Genomic DNA, 8,658 nt, shown 5'->3' on the forward strand with positions numbered 1-8,658 from the left:
ACTTGGGTTTCTTCCAGAAAGAGCAAAGGAGCAACACCAGCAAACAAGCATAGGAAAGCATGGAACTGCTTTTTATTAGAACACGGACGGCTGACATTTTTATTCTCAAAGTGAAAGTGAGTGTAGTCAAAGTGGGCATTGCACTATAGTCACAGCAGCACATGCAATGTGGACAGGCATGCGGCACACACACAAGAAAACCTACAGCTTCCCCTCTGCACTTCCGTCAATCAGCGGGTGGGATGGGATTTTCCTCCCCATCTTAGCACTGGGCTGGGAAGAAAGGAACCTGCAGTGAGGAAGAAGGTATTGTGTGGAGGTGCTTCTCTTGCAGTACCTTGTTACTCACCCACATTCAGAAGAATGGAGATAGAAGACTTAATGCCTGAAGGCGCTCTCTCTCCTCTCTCTCTTAAAGTTCCCTGACATTGAAAACTAAAAACCTCTGTTTTTGAAATGGGGGAAACAGTTCTAGTAATTAGATGAGAGTTGAAACATGATTTTCCATATTTATCCTGCCATTGTTTCTTCATAATCACAATCACAATCTTCATAATCATAATCACAGACTGGTGGAGTCTCCTTCTTTGGAGGTCTTTAAGCAGAGGCTTGACAACCATATGTCAGGAGTGGCCCTTGTGGTCTCTTCCAGCTCTATGATTCTATGATTCTACAAGGCTGATCTTCTGGAGTCTTAAGCTTCCAACAGGGCGGGGCACCTTAAATCCCTTTTGCAGCTGATATTAACGTTAAACCAAAATGCTCTTGGTTACAGAAAACCCAGATGAAGCAAATAAATGTAGTTTTCTGAAAAGAAAAGACTTGTGGAGCTACAGAGAGGAAAAGAGGTCTTCTGCAAAGGTACCACAGAAATGCATGCCAGATTATAATTATGGTGGCTCTGTATTTGGCATCTTTTCATTGCATTTTAAAAACAAGGACACCATCTTAGGCCCAGTGAATAGTCTGGGGGTACCTGATGACAGCAGCATAGTTGAAGCTAAGCTATTGATGTGATCAGGCCTTTGGATGGGAAACCACTGGCAGCTCTGTATAAGAGCAAGCAATAAAAATAAACATGGGGGTGTGGGAGGAACACCCCGACACGTCAGATAATTCCAGCTTTTTGATAAGTGTACAAAAAGGCAGTACATCTTTGTCAAGGCACCCATTCAGGGTCTGCATGGTTCATTAATGGTAAAGGTAAAGGGACCCCTGACCATTAGGTCCAGTCGTGACCGACTCTGGGGTTGCAGCGCTCATCTCGCTTTATTGGCTGAGGGTGCCGGCGTACAGCTTCCGGGTCATGTGGCCAGCATGACTAAGCCGCTTCTGGAGAACCAGAGCAGCATACAGAAACGTCGTTTACCTTCCCGCTGGAGTGGTACCTATTTATCTACTTGCACTTTGATGTGCTTTTGAACTGCTAGGTGGGCAGGAGCAGGGACCGAGCAACGGGAGCTCATCCTGTCACAGGGATTTGAACTTTCGACCTTCTGATTGGCAAGCCCTAGGCTCTGTGGCTCTGACCCACTGCGCCACCCGCGTCCCTTTCATTAATGGTACTAAAGTGCAATTTCATAAGCTGCAAAAATCAGAAGACAAGCCTTGCCATTTTGTTGCTACATTTGTCAGAAGTTTCTGCTGGCAATCTTCAACAATTGCAACGAAACATGTCTCTCCTGCACCGGTCTCTATAGCCACAGCAGGCGCTGTAACTCTCCAGCAGTTTGACTTCACCACCGAAGGCGCACTCTTCCATTTTCTCCCGAAACGGATGCCAACCAGACGTTACCCCAGCACCACTGGTACTCAATGTTCCTGCAGCATCCTTTGAGCCGCATGAGAGCAGCAGAAGAAAGTGAAAGCCTAAAACGATTGAGAGCACTTACAAGAGTACATTTACACAGCCAGTATGTGATAGCGTGAGGAAATGTGCCCCCCTTGCTCCTGTGAATAGCTTCTCCCCTGCACTGTGCCTTGTTTACCACTTGGTTTGTGCCACATTCTCCCGTTGCCCTCGCATGAATTTCACAGAGCAGCTGAGCGGTGCAGAGTTATACAAATGCCTCCTGGTTTCTTAGTCACCGCATCTCCACAAAAACATAATGGAACGTCAACTGCGTGAAAGTAATGCCACTGTCTCACGCAGCAAAAATATTTTGATACCAAGCTCTAGTTCCCCAGCTGATGAGAAATGCCTTCTGAAAGATAGCAACTGTTTTGTTTGTTTTTAAATTTGCTGCGGTCATTGATTGGAAGTGTCGGGGTTTGGGGGAGAATTGTGAAGGGTGTGGAGAAGAGTTGGCACTGTATCGTCATTCTGGGAGGCAGTTCTGGACATCAGGCATCAAGGAGACTGGGTGGAGACAGTGAAGAGATCAGGAATCAGGTGGCTGAGGACATTTATTTATTAAAGTATTCATATCCTGCCTTTACATGTGAAAGAAAATGCTCAGGGCAGCTGAGAATATGACATTGAGGCTGCAATCCTTTGCCCAATTAACCTGAAAGTGAGCCTCATTGAACTAAATGGGATTTACTTCTGAGAAGTCATGTAAAAAAGGGATGGGAATCTGGATCTGGCCAGTAGGCTGGATCTTGTCCTTCCTGAACTCCCCATGGGCCAGTGATCTGATGTCACAATGACATCAGATGAAGCATTTTCATTTGCCTGCAAGCAGGGTTTGAAATCAAACAGTGTGGGCAATGAAAAACCTCTTTGCACATCCTCCCAAACCCTGCTTTTGGCAGGGAGCTGTGCCTTTTCCTACCCTACTCATGGGTGTCATATATGACGGATGTGTGACCTGGGGGAAATGGTTTTGTAGGCCAAATTATACCACAGTGTATATGGTTTGTGCTGATAAACACTCAGAAATGGATACAATATAATGCCAATAAAATAAAAGCAATAGAAAAATCCAGGCACGGACAGAAGTACAGTACGCAGTAGCAGAACACGTGAGATAACTTCACTTTCCAGGGAGTATCTCAGATATTTCAACTTGCTCTGCTCTATGGAGAAATTCCTCATCTTGCCTGATAGCTCAAAGTGTGGATAGGTGGACCTTGAGTTGATGTATCTCCTCTTCCAGCAAGGCAACCAGTTTGTACTTGCTGTAGGTGTAGTTTCTCACATTCTCAGGCAGGGAGACAAACATGGCACAGCTCCTGAGACAGCTCCATCACTGTCCGTGTCTCTTGGTTCTACGTGTACTGTGACACAGCTTGCTGGGCCTCCCCCTCAAAACACCCTCACAAACGTCCCTGCTTACAAGTCCTGGTCACAAGCTCCCAGAAACTGCAATTTATTAGTGTTTATACTTGCTTTGGAAGCCAAAGAAACATGCTGGGCAGTGAATCCCTGCCCAGCCACCCTGAGCACTGCTAAAAAGCATGTTCTGCTTTCTGCTCTTGCACAAGAGGCTCATTGCATGTTTTAAAACTACTTTCCGTAGGCATAAACTTGAGGACTGGCATGTATAGTTGTGTGAGAGAGCTTTTTTTATTTCTCGAAAGGTAATCTTGAAATTCTCCGTCTATCAAATTCTGTGACAGGTGCAGCACCCCACATTTCTGCAACAATCCTGTTCAGATGGGGATACCCAGAGGCTTGACTGTATGTGACGGTGTGTGTCTTTGTTATGTTAAAAAAGCAATCCACACAATTTCTTCCATGTTGGTATTCTTTAGAATTCCTGTGGGAGTCCTTTGCCTATTTTAACAGTGAGAGTTGGAGTCTTCCACTGAGACTATGGCACCCTTGTGCTGGGGGTTTTGCAATGGAATTCAAGGGTGAATGAATGTGCCGTTCTTCTCTGATTATTGTAGCACCATCTCTTTCTTTTGTTTCATCTACTAAGGGACACTTCCTCTGTTGTTCTCTGTACTACTACTGTTACCCTGGAGTCCAGGCATAACGCTGATAGGCAGGGCCTAGTTTCCACCCCTGGTGCTTTCATTGGGAGCCTACTGGGTGCTACCAGACTGATGCTATTTCCCACTGGGATTCAATCGCATACTGGCAGATTTTTTGTCATAAGGAAAGTGATGGGGAAAGTGTGTGGGGCAATACTTGCTTTGATGTAATGTCGTCTAGCCTCCCCATAAAAAAATCAGAGGGAATAGCCAACGTCATCTCATCTCCTTGCAAAGAAATCTGGATGATTGCTTGACAAGCACACTGTCTGGAAGTACCCACAGAGGGAATTTGTCCTAAACTAGACCATTCTTTTGCTCTGCATTGAAGGAGAGCTTTGCTGGATCAGAACCAAAGGCTCACCTAGTCCAGCATTTTTCCCACCGTGGCCAACCAGATGCCTCAATGGGAGGTTTGAGGGCAGGACTTGAGCACAACAACAGCACTCATGTGCCCCAGTACTTGGTCTTGTCTGCTTGGAGCCTCGTCAGACACCTTGCAGGCGGCTGCATACAGAGAACGTGGTCAAGCTCAATTTAGGAGTTTTATTTACATACACAACTTGTTACACCTTGTGCCTTCATGACAGTGATACTATTTCTGAAACTGAGGAAGCGTGGCTGTTGGAAAAGAGACTTGTCACCATGAACCAGAGAGGTACACTGGGGAAACCAGTGGCGGGTAGTTCCAAGGGTGGAACTGAAACAACAGGGGATTGTTATATGTATAACAACTGTTTGTTTTCTTCTCTGGATCAAGCTTTGTTCACAGCTCACATTGATTCATATGCGGGAGTCTGTTACGATATGGATGCAATGCAGCTGCAAACTGCTAGCTTGAAAACAAAACATGATGGGAATGTTGGGACAGTCCGTGGGAAACAGTGGGACAGTCAGTTCACAGGGCAATGCACCGGAATTAGCTCAGAGTGTAATTTGAGCTCTTCCTCTTGCTCTTGTACAGGAAGTACAGGAAGTCTTTGTCTCTTGACTGCTGGAGTTTGAAGTGAGCAGACATGTTTTCTGTAATGCTGCAAAGGCATGTAAATACATTTCTTTCTATCTCCTTTTCCCTGCTGGGGGAGCAGGAGGGAGGGGGGGTGTTCTTCCCACGTTTGGGAAGAATCGCCTGTCGTGACCTAGCCTGGATCTTGCTGGGGAATGAAGCCAGGGAGGCCAACAGGAGACCAAGCCGGGTGCATGGGAGAGTTGCCAGTTTCTCCCGATAAAGGCTTGATTTCCGACAGTAAAATCCTCACACCTTAGGCCTAAAACAAAGAGGAAATTACCTGTATTTCCATCGTCCTTCTCCTGGCCTAGTTAGGCGCCAGAAGTTCTCCAAGTTCTCCTTGCTGTCTCCCTCCAGAAGGTCAGCATGGGGCCAGAGCTTCACACCAGTTCTCAAACTGCAGTCTTTGCAACAGCACCGTAAGCCAGCATTATGGTTTCCGATTTTGCAGATTAGACCGAGAGACTGGCCTGTCCAAGGTCACTAAGTGAGTTCACGGCTGATGTGAGATTCAAACTGGGGGAACTTCCTGATTGACAGGTCAGTGTCTGCCATTACACCACACCAGCTCTCAGTAGCTAAGAGCCTAAGAAGAACCTTCATGGATCAAGGTGAATGTCCATCTAGGATCGCTTCCTGTTTCCCTGAAGTGGCCAACCCAACCAGATGCCCCCAGGAGACCCGCAAGCGAAGCATGGACACTCCCTTAAGAACATAAGAAGAACCTGCTGGATTCGGCCAACCTAGTCCAGCATCCTGTTCTCGCAGTGGCCACCCAGAAGCCTGTAGGCAATCCTCAAGCAGGATCCAATCACTAGAGCTCTTTCCCCGTCTCCGCACTCTTGCCCCTTCCCTCACAGCTGGTGTTTAGCAGCCTACTGCTTCAGAACTTGTCGATTCCATTTAGCCATCACATAGCAAATAGAATCATCAGCTGTTCAGCTGTATTTAAACAAGTTGCCTGGTCTGATCATTCTTCCTGTGGCAATGTGTGTTGCCTAGCAATGACTGTACATGAGAGAGAGAAAGCGCGCGCACACACACTATAATATATGAGAAAGTGCTCTGTAGGGGCTTTGACTCTGCTGGGGAGACAAGCAGCAATCTTTTGCCATGTTATTTTTGAATGGGCTCCTCCCATAAGTGCACAGGAAAAGCTTCCCTCTCCACGCTGCAAAAGAGTTGCAATCAGCGGGGACGGAGGGAAATGTACCTTCCCTTGATTCAAGTCTGTCTAATCAACCCCACCTACGCATAGTTTTAGCAGTGCCATTTCCTAATAGCAGCCTGCTGCCATAATTAATGGGATACCTGGTGTTCGCTTAAGTTGCAAGGATGTGCAGAACAATGGTTCAAGGTTTTGACTAAAAATACATTGAGGGTCCACTTGGATGGAATAGGTCAAAGGAGTCGAGGAAGATGTATGCAGGACTTCTTGTTCTCCTGTTTAGGGGCACGGCATGCTGCGTTGCAGTGCACTGCTGTGATAGTCTCTAGACTGCTGCGTCTAGGTGCTTTCCCACCTGGGGAGGGCAAAATTAGCAGTTGTAGAACAATTATTGTTTCAAAAGAAGCATGTTGAGAAAGACTTAGTTTTCATTCAAGCTATCTAAGCGCATGTTGGTCTTCAGAGAATGGCAAGTCAAGGAAGGCAGCAAGGAAAGTCTAAACATTAAAATATTTCAGAAGTAGGATTTGGGCTATTGCAACCAAATCCAAGGGAAAGAACTGGATTGCAAAGGATTTCTGAATAAATCTTTTTGAACACAAGGAGGACTACAAAACACTGTTAGATAGGGAATTTCCCTTTTCCCTCTGGCAGCTGCTTTTCTTGGATACAGTGAATAATGATCAAGGTGTTGGGTTACTGCCAGGGAGACAAAGTCCATCATGACTCCATGTCATCTCCGGACGTCCATCGATCTCCCGTAGACACGCAGTATCAGCAATTAGCGACACGAGCTCCAGAAATAACTTCCCACATTCCAGAGCCGTGCACGCTCTATCAGCAGATAACGCACAGCGAAAGATGCAGTCAGGAGAGCATTAATTTCAAGTTTATTCAGCGTTGGTCAGAACAAAGAAAAACATGACTGCCTGCTTCAGAGCCTCTGGCATAGAGAGAGAGAAACGAAAGCAAAGACACAACATAAACATCCTATGACAACAGGAAATACGCAGACTCTGACACAAAAAGCCTGCTCCCTTTTAAGGTGGAACGGAAATATCCTAACACAAGGATGGTGGGATGGAAATACCCAAAGACAAAGGGGAGCTCCAAAATAATGAGATTTTAATTAACTAAACACAAAGCTGACTAGCCTTTAAGTGATGGAGGGCGGGGAATCTTGCACACACCTATCTTGAGTAACTATCCTAGTCAACTGCCTACAGTTGCCTACTGAAAAGGGCTGGCCTTATCAGGTAAAAAATGCAACTTTGACGGATGTGCCGAGGATGCAAAATAGAGTTGTGTTATTTGTGAACATCGTCTGAAGCTTTCCTCATAGCCTTAAGGCACTGTGGGGTTGCTCTGCTTCATTTGTTGTCCAACTATCAAGAAGATGACATGAACTGACCATAGAGGTTGGGATGGAACATGCCACATGTATGGTGGTGGTGGTGAACAGGCAGCCTCTATGGTATGCAAAACCGAAGTCATTTTTTCTAACATGCCTTGTGATGAGAAGAAGATGTTAAGGATTCCTGCTCCGTGATTGCAGTCATGAGATTGTTGTCTATCACATGACAGTGTATGTTTTCATTCCACAGTGTGGGAAGTGATGGAACCAGGATGTTTGTGTTACTGTGTTCTGTGAAGTGGGACTATTGTCCTTTGTTCTTTCTCTCTTTGCTGTCTGATGAGAAAGAGGAAGGAGCTAAGTCAGAATGCTCTGAGTGTATTATATGTAAATAAACGTAGATTAGCCAAATGCTGAGCTATTGGTTCTGTTACGCAAACTGCGAATACTCTGCGGATCCCTGAGTGTGCTAATGCCTTTGGGCATCAGTTGCTGTGATGTTCAGGCAGAAGAAAGCTTTTGAAGCTCCCAAACGATCGATCAGGAGGGAGAGAACATGTCAGTCGGGCATGTGACTCTGCCAGGGTCCTACACGAGAGTAAGACGCTCCTAACAGAAATATGTTGTAAGGAGTCACAGTGGAATAACGGGGACTTTGCGTCTGTCCTGATGCACAGCAAATCATTCACAACACGCTTCACCCTTGTCAAATCTTTGCAGCCACTGCTTGGGCAAAGTAACTATGTTGGAGAGAAGCATTTTGCACCTGGAATGGTTGCTATGTAGAGAATTTGTGAATAAATATAAGCCATGAAGCACATTCCCAAATGATTGGCTCAAGAGGGTGCCCCAGAAGCAGATATTGGTCTTACAGGTATTTTAAGTCCAACTCTCAACCTATGAATATGTTTTGCAAAATATGGACATAGGAAGCTACCTTCAGAGCACAGCTAGTTCATTATTAGGTGGCGCGGGTGGCGCTGTGGGTAAAACCTCAGCGCCTAGGACTTGCTGATCGCATGGTCTGCGGTTCGAATCCCCGCGGCGGGGTGAGCTCCCGTCGTTCGGTCCCAGCTCCTGCCCACCTAGCAGTTTGAAAGCACCCTTAAGTGCAAGTAGATAAATAGGGACCGCTTGATAGCGGGAAGGTAAACGGCATTTCCGTGTGCTGCTCTGGTGCTGGTTCGCCAGAGCAGCTTCATCACG

The 8,658-nt window shown here is 46.2% G+C and overlaps 1 long non-coding RNA gene across 1 annotated transcript; it reads left to right on the plus strand.

Annotated features, from left to right (window-relative positions):
* The first annotated feature begins 1,556 nt into the window (after positions 1-1,556).
* LOC310661143 lies at positions 1,557-8,224 on the plus strand. Its single transcript, XR_014503775.1, has 3 exons — positions 1,557-3,622; positions 5,382-6,786; positions 7,170-8,224. It is a non-coding gene; the product is annotated as an uncharacterized lncRNA (long non-coding RNA).
* Positions 8,225-8,658: the final 434 nt, after the last annotated feature.

This window comes from Podarcis tiliguerta (assembly GCF_965153285.1).
Source record: "Podarcis tiliguerta genome assembly, chromosome: 12".
In the NCBI taxonomy this organism is placed as follows: domain Eukaryota; kingdom Metazoa; phylum Chordata; class Lepidosauria; order Squamata; family Lacertidae; genus Podarcis; species Podarcis tiliguerta.